Below are 17,955 nucleotides of genomic sequence, written 5' to 3' on the forward strand. Positions count from 1 at the left end.
ATAGGACAGTCTAAGTCCAGAAGCCAAAAGCCACCCTTCAAGTGGGATAAACCGGAAGAGGAGTCCTTCCGTCAGTTGAAGATGGCCCTCACAGGGGGTGAGATCCTGGGCTACCCAGATTATGGCCAGCCTTTTATTCTCCACACAGACGCCAGTAATGTGGGACTGGGAGCCGTACTGTCACAAAACCAACAAGGCAGAGAAAGCGTGATCACGTACGCCAGCCGGAAGCTGAGGCCCACCGAGAGGAACCCGGAGAATTACAGCTCCTTCAAGCTAGAATTCTTGGCGGTGGTGTGGGCCGTAACGGAACGCTTCAAGCATTACCTGGCCTCCGCAAAGTTCACTGTGTATACGGATAACAACCCGTTAACCCACCTAGACAGTGCAAGACTTGGTGCCTTGGAACAGCGGTGGATGGCCCGTCTCTCCAATTATGACTTCGTGATCAAGTACCGGGCAGGCAAAACCAATGCCAACGCTGACGCCTTATCGAGAATGCCTCACTTACCTGAAGGTGACGAAGACCCAGAAGAGCTGGAGGAGGTAGAACTCCCCGCGTTTCACCGGTACGGAGCCGCTCAATACTCCCACCGCGTGAAGGAGGAAGATTTAACAACCGTTATGATCAATCCCCTACCTCACCACAGCTGGGCCGAGACCCAAGATAGTGACCCTGTCATCCGCCTAGTGAAAGATCTGCTGACCCGGGAAGACGCCCGCTTAGATCCGGATGCCCCAGAGGAAGCCAAGCAGCTATGTTAAGAGAAGAGAAAGCTGTTCCTCTACGAAGGCAAGCTGTGCAGAAGGCTTGTAAACCACCGGACACACGAGCTGACCTGGCAAGTCGTGGTCCCAAGGCGGGATGCAGCTATGGTCCTGGGGGCTTACCATGACAGAGCGGGGCACTTCGGTTGGAAGAAACTGGAGTTCCTGCTAAGAGGACGGTTCTTTTGGGTCGGCATGAGAGGGGCTGTAGAGAAGTGGTGCAGGGACTGTGGCCCTTGTAACTTAAGGAGAAAAGACCGCACCAGCCAGAAGACACCCTTGAAGCCCATCGTCACCCAGCAGCCTCTTGAGCTGGTAGCTCTGGACCACGTCAAATTGGCTCCAAGCCGGTCAGGATACATCTACACCCTGACAATCGTGGACCACTATTCCCGTTCTCTAGTGGTGGTCCCGGTAAAAGACTTGACAGCCCAAACAGCGGCCAGAGCCTTCCAGCAATACTTCTGCCGTCCACACGGGTATCCGGAACAGGTCCTGACGGACCAGGGTCCAGCGTTCGAAGCTGAAATCTTCCAAGAATTCTGCAACCTCTATGGCTGTAAGAAGATTCGGACAACGCCTTACCACCCACAAACCAACGGGATGTGTGAGAAAATGAACAATATAGTCATTGATCTCCTGAAGACGTTGCCCCTGGAGGAACGCAGCCTGTGGCCAGAAAAACTGCCGGATCTAATAGACTTATACAACCAAATCCCGGTGAATGCTACAAACTGCACCCCGGCTTACCTGATGCGAGCTAGACCAGGTAAGCTGCCCGTAGACCTGGAGATGGGAGTCCTAACACCTGAGGACACCTCCCCGGATGCAGACTGGGATACGGAAAGGCAACTGCAGTACAAGAATGCACAGGAGAGTGTGGAGAAGAGCCTGGCCCAGGTGAGAGAAAGGCAAGAAAGACTCTTCAACCAACACGCCCCTGCTGGTCCGCTAGAACCTGGTGAGCAGGTCCTGAAGTGAAAGAGAAGGCTTCACAAGTTGGACGACCAGTGGGAAAGGGAGCCCTACACCGTACTGCAGTCTGTTCACGACAACCCGAAGGTGTGCGTGATCACCAAGGATGGAGGAGAAACCACTAGTACTGTCTCCAGAGACCACCTAAAAAGGTGCCCCGAGCAACTCCGTAGTGCAGAAGAGGATCAAAGTGACCTTGAACCCGCAGAGGACAAGGAAGAAATGATCAGCACCGTTCTCGGAGAGTTTCCTCAGTCCTGGACTCGAATAAATGATGCCATAGTGGTACCCGTCCTGCATTTCCTGCAACCGACTGAGCAATAACCTGCACCAGAGCCGGAAGGTGAAGAAGAGCAAGCAGTTCCAGAGGCGGAAGAGCCTGTACCAGCAGTCCAGGAGAATCAACCCTCTGCTGACAGTGAGCCTGCCATGCCTGCGGTAAGCCAAAGGACCCGCAGACAGCTGCCTGCCCTGCCTGTAAGTCCAGCTGGTAGCTGTACCCCTAACGCTAGTGGGGAAAGCCAGGTCGGTCCACCACCAGACAGTGGGTTAAGGAGGTCAACCAAGAGCACAAAGGGGCAGATACCCGCTTGCTGGAGAATATAGGGTGCACTAAAATTGTAAATAACCCTGTTGCCAAATGTTAAAATGTTTGCCAAATTACCTGCATGATTATTAATAGTGTATTTCAGTTTCTTGCAGTTACCGTACGGACTCAAAGGTTATGGACTTTTAATAACCGGGACTTTGTATGGACTGCGTTCGGAGCCTGACCAAGGAATGAACTAAGACTGTGAAGGACTTGGGGTAGGACAGACCCCCACCTGGTTAAGGCTTCCCGTTGTGTTGGTGAGATGGACACCCGGTCACAGACCACACTGTGACCTTAAGAACTCAACCTGTGCGTCGTTTGTCTGCTAATGTTTTATAGTCATGTATATTATCTTTGTTTACTGTTTAGTCCCGGAGTACTAAATTCTACTAGGGGGGAATGTGTTACCCTGGCCTGGATGCCACAAATATAATAAAGCTGTGTCTGAGAGCAAGGGGGAGGTTCTCTGGTCAGGGGAACATTAGCATGCAATACCTCCTGTCTCAGGCCAGTAGGGGGAGGAGGCTGCCCCTATAAAAGCTGGAACTGGGGGCAGGATTAGGGAGAACTGGACGACCTGTCTCTGGATAGAGAAGTGTCCCAGAGCAGTGAGGGACAGTTGTTTTGCACCCTAAGAGGACGTGTGGCAGTAGGAGAGCCACAAGCCAGGGACAAGAGGTGAAGTACGCCTGTCCTGGCAGATAAAGAACCAAATTTACCAGACTTTGGCGTCTGAGGCTGTGAGGATTCCACGTCCTACAGCAGATAACCAGTCCGCAGGGGACTGTACGTTCCTTGGCCTAAGAAGCCCGGAGGTTCCGCCACATCAGAAGGGACCAGCAGAGCCGTACCAGGCCGGGAGTAGAAAGGAACCCACGTTGCAAACCATATGGGCGAGAAGACACGGTGAGCTCGGGACCGTGGGCTGTTACCCTACCAGGAGGAGATAGCCAGAAGGAGCGCAGAGAGCACGGTAGGCTTACACCCTCACCCTGACCAGGGCCAATTTCCCAATTGCTCTCAGACATCCAGGTCCCCTCCTAGCCGGGACTGTTTGTGGGTCAGTTCACCTGTTCTAGTAAAGACCCTGGACTGCAACCTGTTGTCTGTGTGCTCCTTGCTCCTCCAGCACTAACGGTACTGGGACGCCCTACACCATCACCCCATCTTCCATTATACTGCTCTGAGTGCCCCACGGCCCAGGGGGCGAGTCACATACCGTCCTCTCTTGCTAGATATATAATGCAATGACAGCTGATGGAGCATGGGAAAGCTTCTTTTCTGATGGAGCAGCTGATGGACTGGTCTTCTGATCACCGGCTGCTCCATCAGAAGTCATTTTATATCTAACAAGATAGTACTATATAATAAAAGAGGGCGCTTTTAGTAACAAAAATAACAACAATACATTATCTAAGGGACAACACTTTACATAACAGCAGAGGAAGCTATATAATAAGAGAAGGCACAATATATAGCTAGAGAGGATGGTACGTAATAATGGAGGGTGTTATACATAATAAAAGAGGAAACTATGTAACTAAGGATGGCGCTATACATAATAAGTGGGTACACTATATACTAAGGGACTGGGCTATACATAATAAGGCTACATTCCTGTATCCGTGCAGTGTCAGTGTGCTGCCCGCTTTTAGAGACGCATTGAGCATGTCCTATTCTAATCCTTAATATTGGATTAGAACAAAACATTCTCTGACCCTCTCGGATCTCATTCTCAGATCCTTGATTTTCTCAGTTGTGTGAATGGTTCTATAAATCTCTACGAGTCCGTGTGCCATCCAATAAAAAAATCTGGCAGCTCACAGACATTTCACACAAATGTGAGAATGCAGCCTAATGGATTTTACAGATAACATTATCACTCCAAGTCACACAGTGCAGATACAGAATAATATTTACATCCAGGAACATATCGCTGACAGAGTTATTTTCTGCTGTTTCTTCTCCATCTGGTCAGACCTTCATGTCGACATCTCCCAACCACAACTCGTAATGATGATCACTGCAGACCTGAAAATAACAAGGACACACAAATTGTATAGATACATGCGTCTCCCTTGCACTGCAACCCTGAATACAGATATGTACCCAGCCATTAATATACTATTAGCCACGTAGTAATCAAAATATGTGATAAGCATGTGATAAGATGGTGCCCCCCATTCAGGACTGGTTTTAGACAAAGAGGGGCCCTAGGCAAAAGTTTCACCATCACACAGAAACATTTCGGTTGTATTTACATGTTGAATTCAGGCCGTTAAATAAGCGTGATCGACAGTATTGAAGTTGTTTGGCGCTTGTTTTCCGACTTTTTTACACAGGCTGAGGAAGAATGATGAGCACAGAACGATCACTAATAGATCAATCTGTCCCCATACATATCATGTTATTAGCAGCATATCTGCAGTTTTCACCAGGTGATGTGCTGCTGAGAACAATGATTTTTGTTCCAGCATAAACAATCCAATCACGAGATGAATAGGTAGCATTTTGCTTGTTTAGTATAATGCACGCCATAGTCCTCCACATAGTAAAATTCATCCCATAGTCCTCTATATAGTAGAATGTGCCACATAGTCCTCCATATGGCATAATGCACCCTCATAGTCTTCCATAGAGTATTCTGTCCCCATAGTCCTCCATATTGTATAATGCACTCCCCATAGTCCTCCATATTGTATACTGCACCCCATAGTCCTCCATATTGTATAATGCACCCCCATAGTCCTCCATATTGTATAATGCATCCCATAATCCTCCATATTGTATAATGCACTCCCCATAGTATATGGCATCCCCATAGTCCTCCATACAGTATAATGCACTCCCTATAGTGCTCCATACAGTATAATGCACCCGGTAGTCCTCAATACAGTATAATCCAGCCCCCATAGAGTATAATGCAGTCCCAGTACTGTATAATGCAGCCCTAATGCTGTATAATGTAGCGCCCCCATACAGTATAATGCAGCAATATAGAGTATAATGAAGCCCCATACAGTATAATGCAGCCATATAGAATATAATGCAGCCCCAAACAGTATAATGCAGCCCCCATATAGAGTATAATGCAGCCCCCATATAGAGTATAATGCAGCCGCCGTATAGAGTATAATGCAGCAGCTATATAGAGTATAATGCAGCCCCCATATAGAGTATAATGCAGCAGCCATATAGAGTATAATGCAGCAGCCATATAGAGTATAATGCAGCCGCCATTATAGAGTATAATGTAGCCACCATATAGAGTATAATGCAGCCCTTATATAGAGTATAAAGCAGCAGCCATATACAGTATAAAGTAGCCCCCATATAGAGTATAATGCAGCAGATATATAGAGTATAATGCAGCCCCCTTATAGAGTATAATGCAGCAGCCATATAGAGTATAATGCAGCCCCCATATAGAGTATAATGCAGCAGCCATATAGAGTATAATGCAACCCCCATATAGAGTATAATGTATCCCCCATATAGAGTATAATGCAGCCCCCATATAGAGTATAATGCAGCAGCCATATAGAGTATAATGCAACCCCCATATAGAGTATAATGTATCCCCCATAGAGTATAATGCAGCCCCCATATAGAGTATAATGTAGCAGCCATATAGAGTATAATGTAGTCCTCATATAGAGTATAATGCAGCAGCCATATACAGTATAACATAGGCCCCATATAGAGTATAATGCAGCAGCCATATACAGTATAATGTAGTCTGTAGTCCCCATATAGAATATAATGCAGCAGCCATGTACAGTACAACGCAGCCCCCATATAGAGTATAATGCAGCAGCCATATAGAGTATAATGCAGCCGCCGTATAGAGTATAATGCAGCAGCTATATAGAATATAATGCAGCCCCCATATAGAGTATAATGCAGCAGCCATATAGAGTATAATGCAGCAGCCATATAGAGTATAATGCAGCCGCCATTATAGAGTATAATGTAGCCACCATATAGAGTATAATGCAGCCCTTATATAGAGTATAAAGCAGCAGCCATATACAGTATAAAGTAGCCCCCATATAGAGTATAATGCAGCAGATATATAGAGTATAATGCAGCCCCCTTATAGAGTATAATGCAGCAGCCATATAGAGTATAATGCAGCCCCCATATAGAGTATAATGCAGCAGCCATATAGAGTATAATGCAACCCCCATATAGAGTATAATGTATCCCCCATATAGAGTATAATGCAGCCCCCATATAGAGTATAATGCAGCAGCCATATAGAGTATAATGCAACCCCCATATAGAGTATAATGTATCCCCCATATAGAGTATAATGCAGCCCCCATATAGAGTATAATGTAGCAGCCATATAGAGTATAATGTAGTCCTCATATAGAGTATAATGCAGCAGCCATATACAGTATAATGTAGTCTGTAGTCCTCATATAGAATATAATGCAGCAGCCATGTACAGTACAATGCAGCCCCCATATAGAGTATAATGCAGCAGCCATATACAGTACAATGTAGCCCCCATATAGAATATATTATGCAGCATCCATATACAATATAATGAAGCCCCCATACAGAGTATAATGCAGCAGCCATATACAGTATAATGTAGCCCCCATATAGAATATAATGCAGCAGCCATATACAGTATAATGTAGCTCCCATATAGAGTATAATGCAGCATCCATAAAGTATAATGTAGCCCCCATATAGAGTATAATGTAGCCCCCATATACAGTATAACGCAGCAGTTCCCCCAGTCCTCTAGTATTATTATGGCCTCAGTGAGTTAAAAAATAAATATACTTAAATACTTATCTCCCCTCCTCGTTCCCCCGCAGCTTCGGGCTCTGCAGCACGTCGCAGTAGCTCCACTGCCCTGCACAGCATGGCGTGCAATGACGTCATGAGGCTGCGGCAGAATGGGAATGATGGGAGAGAGAGAGCGTCACATGACGCGCTCTCCTCCAGCATTACCAACAACTGTATTGGCATCTATGCCACTGATGCTCACTGGCCCCACAGTGGCCGGGCGGTGGCATTCCAGTGGCCCTTGGGAGAGTGGGGGCCCTAGGCTAATGCCTAGTCTGCCTGCCCCTAATGCTGACCCTGCCCCCATTACCTATAATCTCTGCCGCCCAATATTATAAATTCTTCAGTCTCTGTGACTCTCCCCAATTAACTGTAAGACTATGTGCACCCGAAAAATATGCTAGGTTTTAGAATTTTTTGCTGCAAATCCTGAACGTGTGTACATAGCCTTAGTCCCTGTCCTGTGTCCCATCCCCAATTCATTTTAAGTACTTGATAGCATCATAATGAATTTGCGAGTAGGAGAAGACATTATCAGGTACTGACCATCCTCAGCCACCTCCCAATTCATTACAAGTCCCTGATAGCGTCTTCTCCCACCTTTCAATTCATTATAAAGTGTCCTATGCACCTTGCCCCCTCCTCTCCCACTCCTCAATAAATTTTAAGTCCCTGATAATATCATAATGAATTGTTAGATGGGGGAGGATGCTATCAGGGACTTAGCACCCTCTCCACTACCCAATTCATTTTACATAGATATCTAATGTCCTCCTCCCCCTCCCCTTGTTCATAAGTCCATTATAAGTCCCCCTTACTCCCATCCCAATCCCCCACCACCCTCATTGTCCCCTCCCTCAACCCCTCATTTTCCTCTCCCCCACATCCCTCATTGTCATCTACCCCACACCCTCATTGTCATTTCTCCCAATCCATCATTGTCCTCTCCCCCACCCCCCTCATTGTCCTCTCCTCCACTCCCATCATTGTCCTCTCCTCCACTCCCATCATTCTCCTCTCCCCAATCCCATCATTGTCCTCTCCTCCACCCCCATTACTGTCCTCTCCTCCACCACCAGCATTGTCTTCTCCCCAACATCTCCATCATTGTTCTCCCCCACCTCCATTATTGTTTTCCCCCACCACCCCCATCATTGTTCTCCCCCACTTCCATCATTTTTTACCCCCACCTCCATCATTGTTCTCTCCCACCACCCCCATCATTGCTCTCCCCCACCACCCCATCACTGTTCTCCCCCACCTCCATCATTGTTCTCCCCCACCATTCCCATCATTGTACGCACCATCACCCCATCATTGTTCTCCCCTACCTCTGTCATTGTTCTGTCCCACCTCCAGCATTGTTCTCTCCCACCACCCCATCATTGTTCTCCTCCATCACCCTCATCATTGTTCTCTCCCACCTTCATCATTGTTCTCCTTCACCACCCCATCATTGTTCTCCCCCTGGGATTGGTTACAAAAAGCCATCACAACACTCACCTCTTCATCCGTTCCCCTGCAGCATTGTTATCACCGGCAACTTTCTCTCTGACACAGGCGAAAGCTGCATACTGACGTAATCAAGCCACACGCGCCTGTGTCAGACAGAAAGCGCTGGGCAGGAAGCAGAGGATGTGTTCCTGCAGCTCCCAAACATGATGAGGACAATCTGGCCATGGGCCCCCTGGAGTTTCGGGCTCCAAGAAACAGGCCAGATTGCCCTAATTATTAGCCGCCCTGCAAGGGCCCCCTTCCACCTCCTGGCCCCGATGCAACTGCACCGGCTGCACCGGCGGTATGTCTGCCCCTGCCTATAGAGGTCTATATACAAAGCCTTAAAAAAATATTTATACCCAGTGAATATTTTAAAATTTTTTCATGCTACACACAAAAACGTAAATGTGTTTTTTGGGGATATGTAATATTCCAACCCAGAGTAGCAAGTATTTTTGAAGTATAAGGCTACGTTCACACGTTGAGTATTTGGTGAGTTTTTTTACCTCAGTATTTGTAAGCCAAAACTAGGAGTGGGTAAAAAATGCAGAAGTGGTGACTTGTTTCTATTATACTTTTTGTTATAGAAAATTGAAAATATTCTTTCTCCCCCTGAAGTCCCTCTTGCCCCTCCATTATCCACCATTTGTCAAAGGACCAAGAGCTGACACTTGGACCAACTGCTTCCATGTGATATGATCTGCAACATGTGCTAAGGAAAGAAGGGGGAAAGCTGTCCCTACAGTAAGACTAAGCTGAATCCCTACGATGTTGCGGGCTGCCTGTTCCTAGCGAACAGACCCGCCTTAGTCCTCGGCTAGTCTGAACGAAGACCTATAGCATAAGGGGAGGGGTCCCTAAAAGGACTGGAACAAAAAAGGGACACCTCCTAAACAGAGAAGTTATTGCAGAACACCAAAAGACAAACTGACAAACTGACAAAAAGGTACTAGAGGTCCCAGAAGGAGCAAGCGAAGTGACAGATATAGGCACCGAAGCACCTGGCTAGAGAAACAGTCAAACAACACTGAAGTCCAGCACAGCCAGGAGGGCGGAGCTGGAATATAAAGGCAGGTGGTCACGTGACCGCAAAACACCAGATGGAAAAAACAAACAGGAGGGTTCTAACACTATGCAAATTAACACACACAGCAGAAGTCACTTGTAGACAAATGCAGCACAAAGAATGGTGCTACAAACCCAATAAGCATGCGAGTGTATTTCCCCCTGACAGAGGCAGGGGATAATTAGACACAGGCTTGCGATGAATTTACACCTAGCTCAGGAAACTTTATTCCCAGGACGTCAAAGAAAATTTAACAGAGGTCTGGTAGTCCGCCCGGAGCCGATATGCAATATGGAATATTGGAAGTTCCATAATTCTGCTAATAATGAGGCCCATATTTTTAGTGGCAGGGTCAGCTCAGGAACAATATGCTTATTTTCCCATCGCTGTAAGCCCCTCCGGGGGCCTGTGGCACAAAGGTAACGAAATAGCAGCCGCAACTGTGTCATGTGTGGTCTCTACCGGAAGGTAAATTCATATCGGAAAAGATAAGTTATCACAAAAACCAGATATTTTAATAAAAATGTGCAGGCTGGAGACCAGCCCCCATGATGTCAGAACATGGGATGTGTGGGCAGGTCTCCCCTTAGGCATAAAAGAATACACTGAGGTTGGAGTATTATTCATTGCCGGGAGTATATATTTATTATAGCAAAGTATACTGTTCGATAATAGTCTAATCAAGCGGAGTGTCTCCCCTTCACCTATATTGAATTGTCTCAACGATCTTATAGTAAGTTTCTGCTTTAATCCTTATTATTTTGTGTAACTGCATATCTATTGTATTATCCCCTTTTGTAAAATCTTTGTATATTTTTCCAAAACACTGAAGCTGGCAGTAAACGTACGGGGCATATACACATATTCCATGTGTTGGAATCCGGAGGTGTGATGCCATATGCTTTCTGCTCGCTTGCCGATGGCTCAGTAGTGAATAGTCGGGTTCATGTGCTCGTGAATCCCTGACGAAATCCGGACAGAGTAACGGCAACGGTGAGATATTGTGTTTTTTAATGGATTCAGGGTATTTTGAGGGGGCCTAATTCAAAAATCCCCTTACTTTTGCTGAATTGGTTCTAATTTTTGAAATTATCATCCATCAAAATAATGCATTCTCCCAATGTGACTTGTGTGTGATAACAAATGCAATAGCTTTTGATCTTTTGGTCTGTCTTTTGACAGTGTCTTAGGTAATGAAATATCCCATATACCGTATATACTCGAGTATAAGCCGACTTTTTCTGCACATTTTTTATGCTGAAAAAGCCCCCTTTGGCTTATACTCGGGTATATACTTATATATACATGTGGGGTGGGGGGTTACGGCTACAGAGGAGTGGGCACAGGCAGTAGCCACTGCTGCAGTTGCCACGTGTGCCCGCTGCTAAGGAAAATTAATATTCACCCCTCTCCACGCACATGGGAGTGGAGAGATGTAAATATTCATTCTCCTTAATAGCGCAGTGTGAGTCGCAGCTGCCGCTTCCTGCAGCGGCTCAGCGATCCTCTGAACCTGCTATTAGAGAGAATGAATATTCATTCTTCTCCACCCCCATGGGCGTGCAGGAGAGTGAATATTAATTCTCTTTAGTAGCGGGCACATGTGATCGCAGAGACGCCACAGAAAGCGGCAGCTGCGACTCATACTGCCCTATTAAGGAGAATGACTGACTATTCTCTCCTCTCCACGTCCATAGTCCCGGCATGGAGAGGAGTGAATATCCTGGCACCTCACCTTGGCATCTGAGGGCGCGTGGTTGTGATGTCATGCGCTGCTCAGATGCTGAGGTGAGATGCTTGCAGACAGGACGCAGCGCTGGAGCAGTGGGGAGGAAGGTGAGTAGGAGTGTTTATTTTTTTCATGTGTGCAGTGATGGAGGGCCATGTATACCAGGATTGGGATGATGGGGCCATGCATACCAGGATTGGGGATGAGGGGTGCCATACCTACCAGGATTGGGATGAGGGGGCCATGCATACCAAGATTGGGGATGAGGGGCGCCATTCATACCATGATTGGGATGAGGGGTGCCATGCATACCAGGATTGGGATGAGGGGTGCCATGCATACCACGATTAGGATGAGGGGTGCCATGCACACCAGGATTGGGACGAGGGGTGCCATGCATACCAGGATTGGGGATGAGGGGGCCATGCATACCAGGATTGGGGATGAGAGGGCCATGCATACCAGGATTGGGGAATAGTGGGCAATATCTTACCAGGATGGGGAAATTTACCAATAGCTGCAGCATTTTCCACCCTAGGCTATACTCGAGTCAATAAGTTTTCCAAGTTTTTTGTGGTAAAGTTAGGGGCCTCGGCATTATATTCAGGTTGGCTTATACTCGAGTGTATATGGTAATTATTTTGTATTTCAATTTGTAGGCTTACAATGCTATAAAAGCGACTTTTTGAAGCCAGAATTCTACTGTAAGTAATTAATTAACTACTAAATATCTTAGAAACTAGAGGCAATCTGGCAAAACCGAAGTAATATTCTTAATCAGCACCATAAACTTAATATAAAACCATTCATACATCGTTGGCACCAAAATCACTGTAAACCAGTGTTAAAAATGAGATATAGGTTTGGACTGTGAATGTCCAATTACACGTGTAGCACCCTGAGGATTCGGCTGCTACAGGGGTATTGCACCTCAACCCAGAGGTGTGATATTCCACTCCCGGGTAAGGATGGAGTGTGGAACTGAGCTCGGAAAGCTGCATGCACTACACACATCCCATTTCCGAGGAACAGACCAACGGTACTCCCACTTAGAAATGTGCAGGTACGACCGAGTCTGTTCCTGGCTGGAGTGGGAGGGGGGTGGTACATCCCAGTAGTGTAGGGGCAGATAGGGGGAGCAGCCTGGGTAAAGATAGGAGCTCATTGGGTGCTGGTCACCTGAGCTCACACATAGAGGGAGTATTTAAGGTGGGCACCATCTAAGATCAGGGTCAGTCTGTGAAAGGTCAGTCTGTGAGGAGTCAGTCAGCCTTTTGCAGAGAAGCCAGAGGAAGAGGAGCAGAGCAGCCCCAGGCCCAGAGAGAGTGAGAGAGGAGAGCCAGAAAGACCCAGAGGGGGAGACAGAAAGGAACTCTGAGAACCCAAGTACAACCCCAGGGTGAAGAGTTGGCAATAGGGTACCGGATCCCAAACTGGTGGGGGCTAAAGCATACCTCAGCCAGAGACCGGAGGCCGTGGGCAGGATCTGCCACGGCCACCCACCACATCCACCCTGAAGGCAAACCACGTGTAGGGTCAGGGAACCCAAGGCCAAGGGTCTCCCAACAGAAGGCCCGAGGGAGCTGGACCTAGGTGGATCCCTGGTGGGGACGGCCAGAAGAAAGGACAAGAAGGAGGGCTCAGGGACACGCTCCGGACTTGCTTGGGGGTTGGCTGAATCCAGGACCTGGTGGACGCAGCACGGCTCGGGTGGTCACTGAAGGCCGGAGTGACCGGAATATCTGCAGTAAGTAAACACCCTGAACTGCACAACCCGACTCTGTCTTTACTTATCATCTACGCTGCACCACCACAACCCCCATCCTCTGCACCTGACCCCCTGAGGCCATACCCCTCCCGTTGGGGGTTATACTATCTGAAGCTGCACCAACACCATCAGCCTCAGCGGACCCTGCTGCAGCGGCGGCCGTAGTGACCGCAATCCAACGGGTGGCGTAGTCGACATAACGAACTTTGTAACATCTGTAGGACTGCCACATACTCTGAGCTTGACACCCTGGGCACGGACCGGGTCACAGCCACTCGGAGACTACAACCCCCATCTGATCCGGCTCCGGGTATTCCCCTAAAGAATATGGCCCAGGGGGTGCGTCACACGCATGAATTATATATTATTTATTTTGCATTGCTTATATAGCACTATCATATTTTGCAGCGCTTTACATACATTATTATTTCTGTTCTCAATGGGGCTCAAAATCTAAATTCCCTATCAGTACATCTTTGGAGTGTGGGAGGAAACCCATGCAAACACAGGGAGAATATACAAACTCCTTGCAGATGTTGTCCTTGGTGGGATTTAAACCCAGGACCCCAGCGCAGCAAAGCTGCAGTGCTAACCACTGAGCCCCCATGCTGCCCTATGATATGCTTTGATATAAACCATTCCATTGTAGCTCTGGCAGTATGTTCAGGGTGGTTGTTGTTGGAAGGTGAACCTATGCCCAAGGCTCAAGTCTTTTGCAGCCTCTAACAGGTTTTCCTCAAGGATTGCCCTGTATTTTCCTCCATCCGTCTTTCCATTAACTTTGACCAGCTTCCCTGTTCCCTGCTGAAGAAAAGCATCCACGCAGCATGATGCTGCCACCATCATGTTTGAAAGTGGTGTTTTCAGAGTTATGTGCAATCAAAAAGTTCTACTTTGGTATCATCTGACCAGAGCACCTTCTTCCTCATGCTAGCTGTGGAAGCATGGTTTTTTACAAACTGCAAACAGGACTTGTTATGACTTGCTTTAAAAAATGACTTTCTTCTTGCCTTAAAGACCAGATTTGTGGAGCATATGACTAATATTTGTCCTGGACAGATCCTCCCTCCTGAGCTGTGGATATAAGCAGATCCTCCAGAGTCACCATACTGCTTCTCTAATTAGTGCTCTCCTCGCTTGGGATGTCAGTTTAGGTGGATAGCCATGTCTTGGTAGGTTTGCAGTTGTGCCATACTCCCTCCGTTTTTGAAATGATTGATTGAACAGTGCTCCGTTAGATGTTCAGAGCTTGGGCTATTTTTCTTATAACCTAACCCTGCTTTACTATTTTCCACAACTTTATCCCTGACCTGTCTGGTGTGTTCCTTGGTTTTCATGATGCTATTTGATCCCTAATGTTCTCAAACAAACCTATAAAGCATTCACAGAACAGCTGTAGTTATACTAAGAATAAATTACACATAGGTGGACTCAATTTACTAATTATGTGACTTCTGAAGGCAGTTGGTCACGCAGAATTTTACTTAGGGATATCAAACTACAAGGGGCTTGTAGCATCGGCGTCTCTGCCCCGTACTAGGCAGAGACGCCGTCCCTCTCACCTCCCCGCTCCTGGCGCGGCGTCCTCCAGCGCTTCTCTCCCCGCTGCTTCCGGCACGCGCTCCTTCCCCGGCAGTGTGCTTAGGGCGCGCGCGCGCTCCCCCTCTCTTAAAGGGACCGCGCGCGCCGTCCTAAGGAGTCCCCGGCCAATTGCCAGAGGACCTCCCATATTTAAGGCACCTCCTCCAAAATGGAGATGCCCGAGCAATGTTGTTGCAAAGCCTTCACTCTGCTTCAGCCCTCAGGTCCCGTTACCAGTTACCTGCCAGTCACCTGTCAGATTCCTGCCTGTTTCCTGCCAGTCACCTGCCAGATTCCTGCTTGATACCCACCTGATGTCCGTTTACCTGCTTGCAAGCCTGCGGTCCAACGGTCTGCCTTCCGACACCTGTCAGTCTGGCTATGGACCAGCCTGCCCGCTCACCTGGGAGCGCTCATCTGCTACCTGCCTGCTAGCCTACCTGGAGGCTCCGCCGTCACTTGCCGTGACCACCTGCCTGTCCAGAGACTCTTGCCTGCTCACCTGGGAGCGCTCACCTGCTACCTGTCTGCTAGCCTACCTGGAGGCTCTGCCGTCACTTGCTGTGACCACCTGCCTGTCCAGAGACTCTTGCCCGCTCACCTGGGAGCGCTCACCTGCTACCTGCCTGCTAGCCTACCTGGAGGCTCTACCGTCACTTGCCGTGACCACCTGCCTGTCCAAAGACTCTCGCCCGCTCACCTGGGAGCACTCACCAGCCACCTGCCTGCTGTCCTTCTACCCAGAGACAGTCCCAGTCACTTGCCGTGAGTACCCGTCCTTCTACTCAGAGACTGTCCCTGTCACTTGCCGTGACTACCTGCCCTTCTACCCAGAGACTGTCCCTGTCACTTGCCGTGACTACCTGCCCTTCTACCCAGAGACTGTCCCTGTCACTTGCCGTGACTACCTGCCCGTCTTCCCTGGGAGTCACCCGCTTCCTTACAAGGACCGCCCCCTTGTATAGTTGCTCAGAGGTTCCGCCTCCCAGACCCGTTACAGTTTGCTCGGGCCATGGAACCCGGTGGCCCCCAGATCTCCGATCTGCACCAGGAAGTCTTACGTCAGAAAACTCAGCAGGAGGTGGTACTGTCCTATCTACGGTCCGTTACCTCTCGTCTAGGCGCATTGTGTGACTTGTCTATGTCTACCTCTGGTCCTGCCGTGCCCATTCCTGCGGTACCGCAATCCAGTCTCTTCATGGTACCCGACTATGGACCTCGGCTTCTGGCACCTCCACGCTTTGCCGGCGAACCTACTTTAGCTCGGGGTTTCATAAACCAGTGCACCCTGCACTTTGAGCTATTGGCATACCAGTTCATCTCCGACCGGGCCAAGGTGGCCTTCATCATGTCCCATCTTACTGTGGAGGCACTGGCATGGCTAAATCCCCTGTGGGAGAGAGAGGATCCCCTGGTGTCCGACCTGCCGTCTTTCCTCGCTGCTTTCCGGAAAGTCTTCGATGAACCTGGACGGAAAACCTCTTCTGCCTCCTCTCTGCTACGTCTCCGCCAAGGGAGTCTCACCGTGGGCCAATATGCCATACGGTTCCGCACCCTCGCTTCTGAGCTTGCCTGGGAAAATGAGGCTCTGGTGTCCGTCTTCTGGGAGGGTCTTTCCGGTAGGATTAAGGACGAGTTAGCTGGTCGGGACATTCCTACCACTCTGGATGACCTGGTGTCACTAGCTACCCGGATTGGAATCCGGTTCCAAGAACGTGCCAAAGAGACTACCTGGGAGAAAGACTTTTCTTGCTCTGCTCCTACTTCCCTGAGACCTGCCTCTCAATCAGTCACTCCGCGGGCGCTCTCGCCTGAACCTATGCAGATCGACCAGACCAAGATGGTCAGATCTCGCCAAGAATCTCGCCGAGCCGAGGGAAGCTGTTTCTATTGTGGCAGTATGGAGCACTTCATCCGTTCCTGCCCGGAGAAGCCGGGAAACGCCAGTGTCTAGGACCGCTCGGAGAGGTCGTCCTAGACAAAAGTAAGCCCTCTCCGTCTCTGACTTTACCGGTCTCTATTGCTTGGGGAGAAAACCGTCACTTTGAACTCGCCCACCTGGATTCTGGAGCTGCTGGAAACCTCATCTCCCAGTCTCTGGTAGAGAGATACCGTATTCCCACCAAGTCCCTGGCTGAACCATTATCAGTCGCCTCCGTGGATGGAAGACTTCTCTCGGAGACCATCCTGCTCGTCACTGAACCCATAACCCTGCAGGTGGGAATGCTGCACTCTGAGGAAATCTCATTCCATGTGTTGTCCGGACTTTCTCACTCCCTGTTGCTAGGTCTACCTTGGCTCCAGACACACGAACCCGTATTGAACTGGCGATCCGGTGAAGTACTCCGATGGGGTCCAGACTGCCATAGGACCTGCCTGGTTCCGGTCTGCCCAGCTCGCCCTCCGCCTACTCCAGCTAATTTACCAGGTCTCCCGGCTCCTTACTGGCCCTATGCGGACGTCTTCGGTAAGAAGGAAGCAGAGACGTTGCCACCCCATAGGCCATATGACTGCCCGATCGACCTGGTACCTGGCACCACTCCTCCCCGTGGGCGTATCTACCCGTTGTCTGCAGCCGAGACCCGGGCCATGTCTGAGTACATTGAAGAGAATCTGGCTAGGGGATTTATCCGGAAATCTACCTCCCCGGCTGGAGCCGGATTCTTCTTTGTCAAAAAGAAAGATGGCTCGCTACGCCCCTGTATTGACTATAGAGGACTCAATCAGATCACGGTTAAAAATAAATACCCCCTTCCGCTCATCTCTGAGTTATTTGATCGTCTTAATGGCGCCAGGATCTTCTCCAAGCTGGATCTACGTGGAGCGTATAACCTGATCCGTATCCGTCAGGGAGACAAGTGGAAAACAGCATTTAATACCCGGGACGGACACTATGAGTACCGTGTGATGCCCTTCGGTCTCTGCAATGCTCCCGCCGTCTTCCAAGAACTGGTCAACGACATCTTCCGTGACCTTCTTTACTCCTGCGTGGTGGTATACCTGGACGACATCTTGGTCTTCTCTCCGGATCTTCCCACACACCGGAGGGATGTTCGTCAGGTCCTGCTTAGGCTCAGGCAGAACCACCTCTATGCTAAATACGAGAAGTGCCTTTTTGAGCAGACCTCTCTTCCTTTCCTGGGCTATGTTATCTCCCAGACAGGCTTGCGAAT

The sequence above is a fragment of the Phyllobates terribilis genome, unplaced genomic scaffold (genome assembly GCF_046119375.1).
Source record: "Phyllobates terribilis strain yellow unplaced genomic scaffold, ASM4611937v1 Scaffold_1__5_contigs__length_1240528914, whole genome shotgun sequence".
Classification (NCBI taxonomy): domain Eukaryota; kingdom Metazoa; phylum Chordata; class Amphibia; order Anura; family Dendrobatidae; genus Phyllobates; species Phyllobates terribilis.